The 16,587-nt window shown below is 36.7% G+C and overlaps 1 protein-coding gene across 2 annotated transcripts in view; it reads right to left on the reverse strand.

The window, feature by feature from the left end:
• Positions 1 to 16,587, reverse strand: part of TUSC3 (tumor suppressor candidate 3) — a 125,825-nt gene that overhangs the window by 71,083 nt on the left and 38,155 nt on the right. The window lies entirely within an intron of this gene.

The raw sequence follows: 16,587 nt of genomic DNA on the forward strand, positions 1-16,587 counted from the left end.
AGTTATACTGCACCTTTATATATTCCATTTGTAAATTTAAAAAATCCTATTTATATAAAAATCCATTTACATTCAAACCTAAAAGTAAGCAAAAAAGCACAAAGAAGCAAATGGAACAAATAAGCCCTCCTCCTACAGCATATTTACTTTTACTTTAAATTAAATTCTATTGGACGTTTTGTTGATTTTCCAGATAATAGAGCTTTCTATTTAGGTGTAGGGATAGAACAGAACAGTGAAATGGTGTTGTGTGAAGGATGTAAGCACAGTAATGGAAACAAACAAAAAAAGTAATTGCTAAAACATTAACAAAAAGACAGCTGATTATTCACAGGAGCTTTGGGGAGTCCATCTCCTAAAAATGGAAGTCAAAAAAGGTGTACTTCCATAATAACAAAAAGAAGTAAAAGTCAGCTGCAGACCAGAGATTTCAAGAATATCTGGAAAACAACAAATCTTAGGGTAAAAGTTGTGATGAAGGAAGCTACAATCTCAAAGGAAATGGCCATGAAGGACAAAGCTAGGAAAAATCCTGGATCAGAAGCAGCAGAGACGCTGGGTCTGAGATTTCCTCTTGTTAACAAACTAGCCTGTTCTGTTTCCTGGATGCTGGCAGAAGGCATGAGACTCCTGGGTCAGAGACAAAGGACATTATTACTCCATGTTCGTTTGCATCGATTCCCTATGCCTCCAAGTCTCACAAGGTGATCTGAAAGGTCCTTTGAGAATGCCTGCACACACAGCTGACTGTTACCAGCGGGGGGCACCGAGTCTGAGGGGCTTTTATAGTAAGTGATAACAAAACTTGTGCTATGTTCAGTGGGAGACATGATCACACTCTTTAGGGTTTGTCAGAACACGCGGGGATGTTTGGGGGCCCATGGCAGACTGCTTCTCTCAAATGTATTCACACACACACACACACACAAAGCACAATGTCATGTAAAAAGTGAAGAAAAGAGAGAACTTTTAAATATAACTGTTCAAATTAAATACCAATATCAGAAGATGGAGTCCAGTAAAATTCACAAACAAAAAATGTTACAAGAGGACTATATTGGGGGAAAGGGAGAGAAAGGAATGTATCGATTTAATCCAATATATACAATTTTCAAACAGGAAGAAACTCAGAGAAAGGAGAGACAAAATGAAGAAAATATTTATGGAAACATTAACACAATTCAAGGGAATTAAGTCTTCAAATGAAAAGTATTTCCTAGGTTCTGAATAATAGGAATAAGAAAAGACCAAAACCTAGCCGTACTGTAATATTTCAGAACATTATAAATAAAAGGAAGACCCTAAAAGTTTTCAAAGAAAAAAATATGTAACAGAGTAACAATGACAATGGGAGTAGATTGGTTATTAGCAACACTAGATTCTGGCAGAAAACGTAAGGATTCCTGCAGAGTTCTAACGGCATGTTATTTTCGATCTAGAATTCTCTATTAAGCCAATCACTTAAGTTTGAAATAAACATGTTCTAAGAAAAGTAAGCAATGGGAGATTACCTTCAGGTATAATTGATAGAAAGGTAATACGAATGAAAAACTAAGAAAACTTAACACTGTGATGATGCTCTATCTCCATGGGAAAAGGGAACTAGAAGGATGGTAATGTAGGAAGGGCCAGGATGTGTAAGAGCTGTGATCCAACTATGGAGCTATGAGGGACACACAGAACACGACTTGATCTGAACTTCCAGATGAAGAGAATAGATTCTAAGCAATCATTAGAATCAGGAAGAGTTGGAAGGCACTGAGACTAAAGTCAGTAAGACATTTGGTCCCACAACAAGAAAAACAACCAAATGAACATAAAAGGCAAGGACTCAATATGAAGCAAATGAAAACGGATCATAATTTTGACTTTTTGATGATGAAAAAGGTTAATTACTTTGAACATTTTTTTAGTGGAACCAGGGTCATAAACACTGGCACTGTAGGAAAGGAACCATAATCATAACCTACTACTTTCCAGCCAATGCTGTTTATGGGGAAATAATACAAATGCTATTACCTTTGAACTTTCTAAGTAAACCTATATACAGAGCACAGATGTAATTAAAGCTACAGTACAGCGTGAGTGCTGTCAACGATGACAATACAGGACAGTGAACAGGACTTTGCAGGTGAAAGGAGAAGAGGCGACAGGGAAGGGTGTACGTGCTAATCTTCATGTTATCAATTAGGGGATCAAGAGATAGCATTTATAGTTAATGGACAAGAAAGAGAAGGATGCTATTTATTGTTAGAATAACAAGAGGCCTTGAGCAACTGGCTCAGTGGTAGAATGTTGACCCGGCATGTGGGGGTACCGGGTTAGATTTCCGGTCAGGGCACACTGGAGACCATCTGCTTCTCCACCCCTCCACCTCTCTGTTTTCTCTCCCTGTCTCCCCTCACCTCTGACAGCACTGGCTTGATTGATTCAAGTGTGTTGGCCCCAGGCACTCAGGATGGCTCCGTGGAGCCTCCCCTCAGGAGCTAACTACAGCTCGGCTATAGCACGTCCCCAGACGGGCAGAGCATCGGCCCCAGACACAAGTAGCCAGGTGGATCCCGGTCAGGACACATGCGGGAGTCTGTCTCTCTACCTCCCTTCCTCTCACTTAAATAAAAAGAAAAAAAAAGAAGGAAAAGAAAAGAATTTTATAAAGCTATAAAAATAAGAGGTGGGATGAGTTAAATCCTCACCTGTCATAGCAAGAAATGTAAAGATTGAGTCTTTTTATGAAATGGATATGAGTATTATGAAATATTGTATAATAATAAGATGTAAAGATATGAAAAAATCACAAGAAGAACATACAAAGGGATAATAGTGATTACCCATGGCCAAGACTGCGGGTGAGCACAAGGGCTAGGGAATGTAGTCATTCACTGTAGGCCCTTTTTGTAATTACCAAGGAGCACATGATATTGCTGTGATTAAAATATATATATATATATATATATTTATATATATATACATTTAAGAGGGCTAAATATGAACAGGGCAATAATCTGAGGTCATTCAGCATAAAGTAAAGACCTTAGGGCATCACCTTATTAGAGTATGGCACAAAAATTGATTGCTGAAATCATTAGCCTAGGATTACATTGCACTTGGTAAGTAGAAAATTAACTTATATATTTTTAGAATATGTTCAATGAAAAGAGCTACAAAACTTTTAACATCTTAGTGATTTAAATAAGATTTAACACATTATAACTCACTGACGAAGTATTTTCTAAGCGCCTCGTAGTAAAAAGAAAGCTAATCTCCAAGGTCTCTGTTCTTGAGTTGGTTTTTTAGTGGGAAGATGTAACAAACAACCAAATAAGTACATAAAAGTAATTAAAAGCTAAAATATACACTGAATGGAAAATGCATGGAATGGTATTACAGAAATAAGGAGGACCTACTTTGATGGTGAAGTCACAGAAGGCTTCTCAGAGGAAGTGACAGTGAAGCTCACAGCCCAAGGAGGAGAAAAGCCATCAATGAACAGAGCTGGAGAATGGACCCTGCAGGAGCAGGAGCGGCCAGCACAGGGGCCTGAAGAGGGAGGGGCTGAAGGTGCTGACAAAGGGGGCTGTGGTGTGAACAGGAACACGCTCGTGTGCAAGAGGAATACACACACAGAGCGCAGCACACACCCTCCTTAGTCTGTGTAAAACTGCCTCGCGGCTCCTCTCCTGATACTAAAACCTAGTCAGAGCTGAAGGCTCCAGGAGTCCAAAACTCTGATCCAGTTTTTTGTCACAGGAGTACAATATTACTGGTAAGAACCCATCACTGATTTTCAAAGAAAAAAATGTATAATAACTTCATACAGTGACAATAAAGTAGGTCTGAACCTCTTTGCACACTAATAAACATTAAGAGACCATGTTACCTCAAAAAAATCTCCAAAAGAATGGCAATCCAATTAAGAAAATGGTATTTTACAGAAAAAAAATATTTTACACACAAAATATTTTAACTTTGAAAATGTAACAGAGAAAGCAAATTGGCAAAATCTGACATTTCTGTTATAATATTGTAAGAAATGAGAATACTTCATTCTGAAAAATATGCAGGAAGAGAAGAATGAAATTTTGGTATTCAACATCAGTGTACAGCATCTAATGGAATGACATAAAGCAGAGATAATGCTGAATTTCTCTCCCTCACAATGTTAGAACCTAGCACAAAACTACTAGACTCTACTTAGTATACATTTGTAACTCATTAGTTCACTCCACACACACACATTAGTGCCAGCAATGCATCAGGTAACGCAGGAGTGAATAATGTGTGCGAGGTCCTTGATCTCAGGGAGAACAAAGGCCAGTGAGAAAAGAGAGGCCTCACACAAGGAATCACAAGGTTTCAGATGATCCTAAGCACTCTGAAGAAAATAATAAAATGTGGTCAAGAATACTGATGAGTCAAAGAGCATGAATTCATTTTGCCTTCAAACTCTGTATTCCATATCATCCAAATATTCAGCTTAACTTCCCAACAATCAATATACCCTCTGTTCCAAAATCCTAGGCTAGACCCCCCATACCCTGGCCACCATCTAGTTCATCTGTCTCCATGGACATGACCAGACTCAAAGAGCGCTCTACTTTACAACATCCCATGTCCATTCTCTAAGAATTCAAGCACCGAATCCTCTGCTTTGAATGGCCTCTCATCTTTCAAAAGCTTGCTCAAAAACTACCCCTCCTTCAGAAGTCATTCAAATCTCTACACCTACCCTAACTGTTGAGGCAACTAACCGAAATAAAAACTCTCAGTTACTGCACAGTACTACTTATTTTATGCATGAATCTGGACTGTTGATGCATATTATGTTTATATACTGATTGAGCAATGGCTAGCACCTGGTACAGAACAGGCATTTAATAAAGTTTAATGATGGTAATGATGAATGGTATACTTTCCTAAACAGTCAATATTACCATTTATACCCTAAAGCTAAATATCACTAAATTAGAGATTCTGAACTCTGGAGAGTTTGACTAAAGCCCACTTAGTCGAATTTAAGTCCCAGGATAATGTCTGTTGTAAGACCAACTTGCTTTACTTTATTAGTGGTCTTAGGAAGAATAAAAATAAACACTTGAAGGCTATGTACCATCATAAATAAATGCTATTTGTTAAAGAAACAATGGTCATGACTTGAGTGGTTGTAATGACTAAATCATCATCTAATATCATGTTCTTAATGTCAATTTCATATGCAAATATAGATAGGCCTTAATCATCAATGATATTTATCATTTTAATATGTGCTGCGATAATAAAGTTGCACCTCTAAGAAGCTTGTTAGAAAAAGGAATAGACACACACACTATTGCATAAGTAAGATACAGACATTAAAGAGTGCAGATCACAGGTGCCATATGGCACACACAGGAGGATGAGATTGCAGTGGCCGGGGCGCCTGGACAAAGTATAAACGGAAAATGTAAAAAATAGCCAGAAAAGAGCAAAAGGACTTAAGTTATAAGCAAGAAATGACAGAGAGAGAATATTAAGTTAACAGAAGCAATATAAACAAGGACTCCCAAGTCTGAAATATGTATTATGTATTCAAATAACAGAATATAAGATTCACATCAGAAAATAAGAAGAGACTAGAAGCTCTCTTCTGGTAGAAAGATGAATCGGGTCTTGACTTTTTCTGTAAAAGTGAACTATGAGGTGTATTTTGAAGGACGTGGATAATACAAAATGCTAATTAAGCAAGCTGTATCTGGCCCCAGTATGTAAAATATATTGGAGGAGGAGAGAATAAGTGTTTGAAAACCACGTAGAATGTCACTGTCATGATCTAGCTGGAAAACATATGAATCCACTTAAACAGACTGGCAATCTTCAATCTTTCTCATCTTTTGGCATACAAACCAATTTCTGAAACTCTGCAGCACACCAAAAAATGTATTTTTTGCTGATCTGACAAAAAAAAAGGTGTGTGTGTGTGTGTGTGTGTGTGTGTGTATTTTGGTGACAGAGAGAGAGTCAGAGAGAGGGACAGAGACAGACAGGCAGCAGGAAAGAAGAGGTATGAGAATCATCAATTCTTCCTTGCGGCACCTTAGTTGTTCACTGATTACTTTCTCATATGTGCCTTGGCCGGGGGGCTACAGCAGACCGAGTGAGCCCTTGCTCAAGCCAGTGACCTTGGGCTCAACCTGGTGAGCCTTGCTCAAACCAGATGAGCCCGCGCTCAAGGTGGCCACCTCGGGGTCTGAAACCTGGGTCTTCCGCATCCCAGTCCAACGCTCTATCCACTGTGCCACCGCCTGGTCAGGCAAAACAAAGTATAATTTTGATTCATTCACATCAGGCAGCTATTGCTGTGTTGGCTGCTGTAATATTTTTTTTAATTTGACAATCTAAGGGAAAAGAGGTTAGTACCCCTGACTCAACGGTCAGGTGTACTGCATGTTTTCAAAATTCTTGCAGCATACCAGTGTGCCAAGGCACACCAGTTGAAAAGCACTGAAACAGACTATAAACGAAGCTATGACCTATTTCTTACATATTCTCCTTTAGAATCTGAGCACCAAAGTAACCAGCAAAATTTTCTATACTTCTTCTATTTGTTAATATATCTAGCTGGAAGGAGGATTTCAGGGGAGCCAAGCAAATTACATTTTTTTCCATGCAAATACAATACTTAGAGAAAATTTAATATTGACAAGGTAAATGGGGGTTTTCTTCTTTTGGGTATAATTTATTAGAAATAGAATCACTAAACAGATTTGTTTGTCCTTAAAGATAATTCAGTGAGCTTGAGAAATACTAATTTCAATGTTGATGATTATTCAGAGTATAAATGACTCATTAGAAAGATTCCGATCCAATAACAATAAACTCTGATCTCTAAAATTCACTGCATTTTAATTATTCCCTCTTAGTCCAACTTCTTAATGATTAATAGGGGAGAGTAGAATCCTAACTTAAGACAAATGAGAAATTTACGAGGTTCATGCACAGGTTGGTATCAGCGTGGACTAATGAGCAAAGTAAGGCATCATGACTGCACACTTCAGACGTCACTGCCATCTAGAATGGAAATCGGAAAACCAAAAAATGTTCCAAATATTTAAATCAAGTAAGTATATTTCAACATTGTTAATTAACAAAATCCCTTCTGGTAGCTCGCAGGAATTTCAGAGGCCTACTTTGACGACCTTAGTGAATTCTTCTAATATGTCCACAAGCCGCCTGAAGAGGGCAGTCAAGGTGCACAGAAACAGTCAGGAAGCCTTGATGATGAAGTCGGCACAGTGCTGCTGAATCTCTTCTATTAAATCTCCATTTTTCATGATGGGCATAAGAAAAAAGTATCGGCTGATCCAAATGCTATAACTTTTTATATTACAATCATTTTTAAAGGCTATGTAAAACTAAAAAGGATCATTAACTCATCTGTAATTGTATACAATTAATATATTTCCCATGATGAATGTAAATTTATCCTTAATGCCCTTGAAGAGACTTTTAAGAAATATAGTTCTTTTAATGATGATCAAAATCCCTATAAAGTCACAGATTTATATCAATATCTTGAAATATGCTTTTTATACTCATATTTATAATGAATTGGTGATTCCAAAGAATGTCTTCATGAACACCCCAATTCATCCATTTCTATAGACAGTAATACATAGAGAGAGAGAGAGATATCTCGAGTGAGAAGAACCACTAATTACTTATGGTTCTGAAGAGAAAAACAAACCAACTGGTAAACTGCACCCTCCAGAAAGATTTTAACAGAGTGATTTCCCTCCGGGGGCGCTACACATACTAGGGACCCTCCTGGATACAATGAAATAGATTAAGTAGACCAGAGCCTCCTAGGAGCTGAGAAATGCACAGCTCACTACCACAATGTCACTGATTCTACATAATGCACTACTTGATAAGATAAATTAAAGAGGCTGTTTTGCTAATATTTTCCTTTATATTAACCCCAAAGCCCAGACTGAAGTAGAAAGTTGTTTTCTATAGAAAACAACTCAAACATATGTTATTCAGACTTATATCTTAAAGGAAAAATGGTATGAATATAAGAAATATTAAAATGCATATAACATGTATAGTTATAACTCAGTTCATGAGTCAACATGATTTTTGTTCTCTTTAAAAAAATGGTAACATCAATATATAAATGCTTCAAGGTTGTAAGCTAAAAAGATTCATAGTAAAGAAACAAAATTCTTCAGCCATTGTTCATTTAATACATTTAATAAATTTTCTAATCTCTCTCTCTATATATATATATATACTATGAATTTAAATATTATAATGTTTTTGATAAATATTTGTAGAAGTAAAAATAAGGAACAAATGAATGAATAAACAGATAAATCAATACAGTGCTTAGAAGGGGCAAAAGTGAGCAGAAAGAGCCAGGTCCTTGCCTTAATATATGTCAACCCACTAGGGAAACATTTATAATGTTAAATAATAAAAATCAAAACAACCAAATGAACAAGTTCAAAAAATGTAAATCTTGTTTATGCTAATATGCCCAACAATTATCATGATTTTCAAAAAATTATTTGTTGAATAAATAAATCAAAGCATTTATCACAAAACCTGACAAACTGAAATTAGGAAAGCATTAGCTCATACTTAAATCCTGCAGGATTACTCAACAAATCTATGCTTTAGCTTTCCATGGTAAAGAGTCTTCAGAGAACTTTGTTGTAAGGAATCAAAAAGGCAGACACAGATTTTAAAAACTGTGTCTCATGAGTCAGAGATTAGGTGCTTTCTACTTAACTGAGGCAGTCACCATCATCGTAACATTCACTGAAGTTCACAGTGTGCCAAGAACTCTTATCTACATCTATGTCATTTCATCTTCACAAAGCCTTATATAACAGAAACTAGTTCGATCCCCATTTCATGAGGAGAGAAGTTAATCAACTTGTCTCTGCCCCACAGCCAGCATATCAATTATTTCTTTCAAGGACTGTGCTTTCTGTTATTGTATCTAAAAAGGCATCATCATGCCTGAGGTCATCTAGGTGTCCCCCTATGTTGTCTCCTAAGCATTTTATAGTTATGCATTTTATATGCAGGTCTACGATCTATTTTGACTTAATTTTTGTGAAGGGTGTAAGATCTGTGCCATTTTTTGGCTCATGAATGTCTAGTTGTACCAGCAGCCTTTGCTGAGGAGACTACCTTTGCTCTGTGTTGCCTTTGCTCCTTTTTCAAAGATCAGTTGAGTGTATTTATGGAGGTTAGTTCTGGGTTCTCTATTCTGTTCCATTCATCTATTCTTTCAACAATACCACACTTTCTTGATTATTATAGTTTTGTAGTAATTCGTGAAGTCAGGTAGCATCAGTTCTCCAACCCCGTCCTCAAAAATTGTGTGGGCTATTCTGGGTCCTTTGCCTTTCTTCATAAAATTTAGAATCAGTTTGTCAGTATTCATAAAATGACTTGCTGAGATTTTAATTGGGACTATAATTCAGGTTGGGGAAAAAATGACATCTTGGCAATATTGAGTCTTCTAGTCAATGGAAATGGAGTATCTCTTCATTTATCTAATTCTTTGATTTCATTCATCAGTATTGAAATTTTTTTCTAATATGAATCTTTTACATATTTTATTAGGGTTAAGCCTTAATATTTCCTTTTTGGGGGAGCTGATATAAATGGTATTATGTTATTAACTTTAAATTTCAAGTGTTTGTTGTTTATATACGAAAGCAACTGACGTGTACAATATATTGACCTTGTATCATCCAACCTTGCTATAATTGTTCATTAGTGTCATGGGTTTTTGTTGTTGTTGTTGATGCTTTGGATTTTTTATATAGATGATCAAGTCACCTGCTAACAAAGATACTCTATGTATTCCTCCTCGATCTTGTTTACATTTTATTTCCTTTTCTAAGATTTTCCTTGACCTTCACTTATTCCTTCTTTGCTACTCTTCTTTCTGTAGCTCCAAGTTTCTGACCTAATCTATATATTTTACTTCTAAGAACATACCAGCAAGACAGTGTAATTGCCTACACATATCCTCAAATTTTCTCTGTCTCAGAAACTATTTCTCCTTCACTTGTGAAGGACAGTTTCACAGAGTGCAGAATTCTAGGTAGACGTTTAAAACGTTTTATTTTTCTCAGAACATTTTAAATATTTCACTCCACTCCCATCCTGTCTGGATGGTTTTTGTGAAGTTGAATTTCATTATCTTTTTTCTCTTTAGGTCTTTTTCTTCCTCTAGTTTCTTTCAGGTATTTTTTTGAGTTTCTGTAGTCTGAAGATGACATGCTGAGATGTAGTTTTGTGTTATGTTTGTTTGACATTTATCCTACTTGGTGTTCTCTGACCTCTCAAGCTGTAGTTTGGTGTCTGACATTAACATAGAGCAATCTCAGTCATTAATGTTTCAACTATGTCTTCTGTTCCTTTCTTCTTCTTCTGGTGCCCCGTTATACATGTGTTAGACCTTTGTATCTGTCCCACAGCCCTTGGATCTCCTGTGTGCTTTTTTTCTTCAGTCTTTGTTCTCTTTGCTTTTCAATGTTCAAGGATTCCACTGATATATCCTCTAGCTCAGTCTTTTCTCAGCCGTGTTCAGTCTACTAATAAGTTCCTCAACGTTATTCTTCTTTTCTGTTACAGTGTTCCTTATCTCTAACATCTGTTTTGGTTCTTTCGTAGGACCTCCATCTCTCTGTTTAAATGGCCTGTCTGTTCTTGAATGCTCTCTGCTTTATCCATTAGGGCCCTTAAATTATTATCATAGTTATTTTAAATTCCTGTTCTAATAATTCCAACATCCCTACCATGTCTGGTTCTAATGCTTTCTCTGTTCAAATTGTATTTAGTGCCTTTTGATAAGTCTTGTAATATTTTTCTTGATAGCGAGACATGATATATCAGGGGAAAAGAAACTGCTATAAATAGGCCATTAATAATGTAAGGGTGAAACATGGGGAGAAGGGAAGTGGTCTACAGTCCTGTGATTAGGTCTGTCTTTCAATGGGCCTATGCCTCTGGACTGTGAACGTCCCAGCTGTCCCTCACATTTCCCCCCTCCTCTAGGTAGGATGGAATGGCTGAAGTGGGCTGGCGCTGGGTATTTCCTTTGTCCCACACGGAGTGCTTGGGTCAGTGGAGGTGCGTATACCCTTCCCAAGTCAGTTCCACTGATTAGTACCCCAGCATGGTGAGGGGGTCTGGTTAACTAAGACTTACTAAGAACAGTGTTCTGTCGTACTTCAAAATGACACCTTTCCCCCTCGAAGGATTTTTCTCTGATATTTACTGCAGGAACCTGGTCAAGCTCCTGGAGTAAATTCCACAGTACTACAGGGGCTCTTCATGCCTGGGTGCCCCCGAAGTTCTTACTCTAAGAGCTGTACACAGAGCTTGCAGCATTTCACCCATCACAGTCAGGTCTTCCTGCCCCAGCAAAGCCCCCACGGAAGTTTCTGCTCACGAGTTTCTGCTCTGGTAAACTGTGGCTCCCCAGAGTCGCATCCTTTCCAAATTGATTCTCTTATGGGTCCATAAAGAGATGATTTTCAGTCTGTTCAACATTTTACTGGTTGTTAGGGTGGAGTGGCAACTTCTAAGCAAGCTCGTTATATGCAGAATTGGACTGCAAGTGGATTATTTCTAAAATACAAATCCCTGAGCACATATCATGTTAAATTAGTCAGACCCTTCTAAGGATGAGAATATATGTTTTAACCAGCTTTCCAAGTGCCTTTTATGAACACAGAAGTATGAAAATAGCTAGAATAAATGAATACTGGAAAAAAATGGAAAGGCTTCTTAGATGAAGTACTTTCATCTGATTCTACAGTGCATCCTCCCTCTAAAGTTAAATCTACTGCTCACAAAAATTAGGGGATCAGGGAACGTGCTGATACTCTAGTACTTTCAGCCTTTTGTATAGTGTATTTTCACCAATGAAATAAAAGTTGGTTTTGCATCTCATTTGCATAATCAACTTTCTTTGACTTATCATTTGCTTTTCTGATGTTCTTATTTAATAAAAAAAAATCACATGCTTCTTTTTTTTTTAAATATCCCCTAATTTTCACGAGCAGTAGTATTAGTTTATGCTCAGGAAAAAAATTATAAAAGTATAATAATTTAGTGTAAAATATAACAAATATAAAAATGTCCCATAAAACTCTCAACATAATTTCCAAATAACGCAATACTACTCTTATTATTAGCTTTTGTCTAAATAGAAAAAAATATATATCGCATTTGAATCCTGAAAATTTGGACTTTGTCAGTCATTGCACTAAATGTATAAACTTGGAAAAGTCACCACACTTTCTGCTGATTTTTCGTTAGTAACCCCTCCCTCACTGACTGCGAGGTTGAAGGCGTGAGGGACTGCCCTTGTCACGACAGTGACTGGGATCTGCTATGTTAACTTGTTCCTTCACCCTTTCATCATAGTCCCTTTGGTCAGATGACACAGCAAGTCATGTTCTCATTGGACTTGACTGTCATCAAAGACAAAGGAGGAATAAATCTGAAGCTGTTTTACTTGACAGGTTATTGGATTGTATGACTTCATTCCTATGAGACCAAGCCTCCTGTACATCTAAAAGAAATTATTTAGGAACTAAAATCTGGGGCCATGATAAACACACTTACTAATATGTTAAAGGACTAACACACAGGGTGGGGCAAAAGTAGGGTAACAGTTGTGAGTCCGCGAAACAATTTATTCTTGTATTATTATTTATTCATTATTGTACTATTTTCCATATGAATAATTCTAAACCTACTTATGTCCCACCCTGTATTCTAAAATCACAGTAATCAAGGACAAGTGCTTAAAAAGAATGCGAGTGTTACTATAATTTGTAAAGGTGAATTTATATATATATATATATATGTTATATATATATATATGAATGATATTCTTAGCTGTGAGATCAAGTGTAGAAACTTTCATCTTTAGTCAGAGTGCTTGAGAATAGCTATCAAGACTCTACATTCAAAAGTAACTGTGTTGTTTCAGTTGTAATATTTATAAATAATGCAGGTTTAGAGAAATAAAATGCTATTTTATAGCCTATTTACTTCCATAAGTGTGTAATAAGCACCTTTTTCAATGTGTTTTTCTCCAGTTTGTAATATTCTCATTCATTTCATTCAATGAAACCTAGTAAGTGCATAGAAATGGCAAAGCCTGGACCAGCGTATGCTCGAGCATCGACATGTCATCATATTAGTGTAATAGTTTTCCCTTCACAGAACTTTCCAACTTATGGTCAGAATCCAAATTTTCCTACTAAGATTAACTCTACCAGAGCCTGACTAGGCAGTGGTGCAGCGGATAGACCATCAGACTGGGATGCAGAGGACCCAGGTTCAAGACCCCAAGGTCACCAGCTTGAGCGCAGGCTCAATTGGTTTGACCAAAGCTCACCAGCTTGGACCCAAGGTCGCTGGCTTGAGCAAGTGGTTACTCGGTCTGCTGAAGACCCACGGTCAAGGCACATATGAGAAAGCAATCAATGAACAACTAAGGTGTTGCAACAAAAAATTGATGATTGATGCTTCTCATCTCTCTCCATTCCTGCTGTCCCTATCTATCCCTTTCTCTGATTCTCTCTCTGCCTCTGTTAAAAAAAAAAAAAAAAACTCTACCAGAAAAATTACTGGGTTTCTATATAATAATGACAACCAACTAATAGTTTCTGAAACTATGCAAATCTACCAGAAGAGCAAACAAAGCTATTCGTGCCTATAGCATAACTAGTATAAACAGAATACCACAGAAGGTAAAGGTATATAAAAGTGGGCAAATGACAATCTGTAACCTCAGAAATCCATGCAAGAACAGGAAGAAAGGTGAAAGCTGTGAAAAAAAAAATAGAGAAATCCCAGCAGAGGTGGATGCAGAAGAAAACATCAGTGTAGAAAGGAAGGATCTCACCCAGATTGGGCATTATTACCAAGAACAAGTCTGAGACTTGGTGGGTAAGAACAGTGGCTACTGGCCAACACAAATGAAGGGGCTTTGCAGTACGCAGGCACAAAACGAGCCGGCCTAAGAACCCAGCAGTTCGTGCGGAGAGAGAGGGAACTTGGCAGAGGCAGAAAGGCAGTCCTGGAGGCCCGGTGATGCAGTGAGAGGGGAGAAATGAGTCATGGAAAGTGCAGGACCTATGGAAACATAAAGTGGCTCAGAATTAAAGGACATTCCTGGAAGGAATGAAGGACAAGAGGAAGGAAGGAATGGCAGAAGGTAGGGAGGTAGAGACCTTCTGTGTTCAACCTATTCCACTTTATTAAAAGAAAAGAATACCTGAATTTAAAAACTATCAGGCTTCTTAAAAGTCTAACCATTACTTCCACATCTAAACTACTATTTCTGGTTTAGGAAAGAAAATAAATGAAAAAACAGCAAATAACCAGCAATATTTATACAAAGTTACTACAAGAAGAAAACTGAAAGAATTAAAATTCAATTGATGAAAACTTTTCCTATCAAACATCCATAAAAAGGGGAAAAATAAAACACAATATTCCAACTTGAATTAAGTATAATTAGACACACATTTAAAGACATTAAAACATCTCAAGTGAAAAATTCAAAACCTCAAAAATAGACGTAAATAAAATACAAGAAGATGTTATGAGGTTAATCTTGAAGAGGCAAACAACAGACAGACCCACAGAGCATGGGACACTAACAAATCAACTAGGCTAGATTCTTTTCTAAAGAAGTCAGCCAAGGTTAAAAGTGTGGGAATTTTATAGATTAAAAGAAAGTAAAGATGCATAACAACAAAATGTAATTTATAAACTCTGACAAGATCTGAAATGGGGGGAAAGGCTACGAAAGACATTTTGGAGACAAACATGAAAGTCAAACAGGGACAGTACAATAAGATTATATTGAATTAATCTCAATTCACATAAAAGTGATAGTATTTTGACTACATAAGAATTTCCTTTTCTTAAAAGATGAATACTGAAATCTTTAGCAGTGATATTTCATCATGTCTAACAACTTATGTGTACATTTGCTGACATCTAACTCATTTATGACACAGATGAGTAAAATCAAAGTGGCAAAATATTAATAATTAGTGAGTCTTGGTAAAGGGTAGGTTGTATCCTTGTACTACTGTTTCAATTTTCTGTAGTTTGAAATTAAAAAGACAGGAGACTAATGATGGACTTTATATACAAATAATACAGAAAACTGAGCTCAGAGACTGCTACTACTTAACACGTAATACAAGGTTACTGAAAACAGTAAAAGGATTGGGATCATCCAACTCTCAGCAAGAACTAACTAAGAAATTTAATACAGTGAAGTTATATCATATGCCTTCAACTTACAAATAATAAATTAGATTGAGCTCAGAAACAACCTTAGAACATCCTTTATATTAAACTGGTCATGGATTCATTCAAGCCTGAAAAACAGTTCTCATGTATTAGCCAAATCAGGCAAGGAATCTGTGAATGCCATGAGAGTCTGCTAGACTTTGACAAGAAGTGAACTCTTTGTTCATGTAGCCAGGCATATTAGAGTGACGATAATTAAGGCCATAGAAAAATATTATCTAAGGAATAGAGGGAATGATAAGGGCTGTATTCCCAAAACCATTTACCAAGCACTTACAAGAGCATTAAGTGATGTACAAGGGTAATTTTATCTATACACGATTTTCACCTTACGTGCTCACTTTAATCTAATCTCATAAGAGATGTGACCTCGCTTTAATGAAATAAAAGGCTGATGAGCTCTTTTCCACAAAGTTTTGGCCAGTTATCTCCCACTCGCCAGTCCCTGTTATGAGATGCTTCTTTGAATAGAAGCTTATCATGACCTAATGAGTTTAATAAATGCTGGCTGATGGAGCCCTGCTCTAAAAGATTAATAATCTTAATTGGAAATGCAAAAGCAAAATACAAATGACAGTTCACAAGGTAAAGGCTATGATGAATGTGTACACTTAAAAAAAGCATTAAACTCTATTAGCTCCAGGGTCACAAATCCCAACCCTGTCAGGTGCCAGCTCTGTGACTTTGGATAAATCATATAATCTCTCAACTCTGATGTCCTCATCTTTGAAATGGATTTTCTCAGACCTAACCTTTATAGTAGTGAGCATGACATACACATAGTAAACAACACTTTATTTAATTAGAGAAGGAAATATGTTAGCCAGGTAACACCTCTTTTGTCCACGTAAGTAATTTATTCATCTTCGCTTTTTAAATACCTTTATAATTACTAACTTTTTTCATTCATTTTAAGTCTAATAGTATGTTCCTATCTAAGACATCACCAACACCTTGTTTACACACACATCCTGCTTGATTCTACATGTGATTTTTTATTTTCCTTCACCTGGATGGTTTTTTCTTACACTACTAGTTAATATGAATAACCTTAGAAAAGGATATTTTGTTCTTAGAATTCTCTGTGACTTCTGGAAGAGATGAGCAACTCTGTGGAACAATATACCTAAAAGATTTAACAATTATGGGTAATATTCCTGTTAGTACAATTTGAGAAAGGAAGTTGAGGTTAACACTTATGGGAGGGAGGTGAGAACTGTATTGAGTAGACTT

This window comes from Saccopteryx bilineata, chromosome 6 (assembly GCF_036850765.1).
Source record: "Saccopteryx bilineata isolate mSacBil1 chromosome 6, mSacBil1_pri_phased_curated, whole genome shotgun sequence".
Lineage (NCBI taxonomy): Eukaryota > Metazoa > Chordata > Mammalia > Chiroptera > Emballonuridae > Saccopteryx > Saccopteryx bilineata.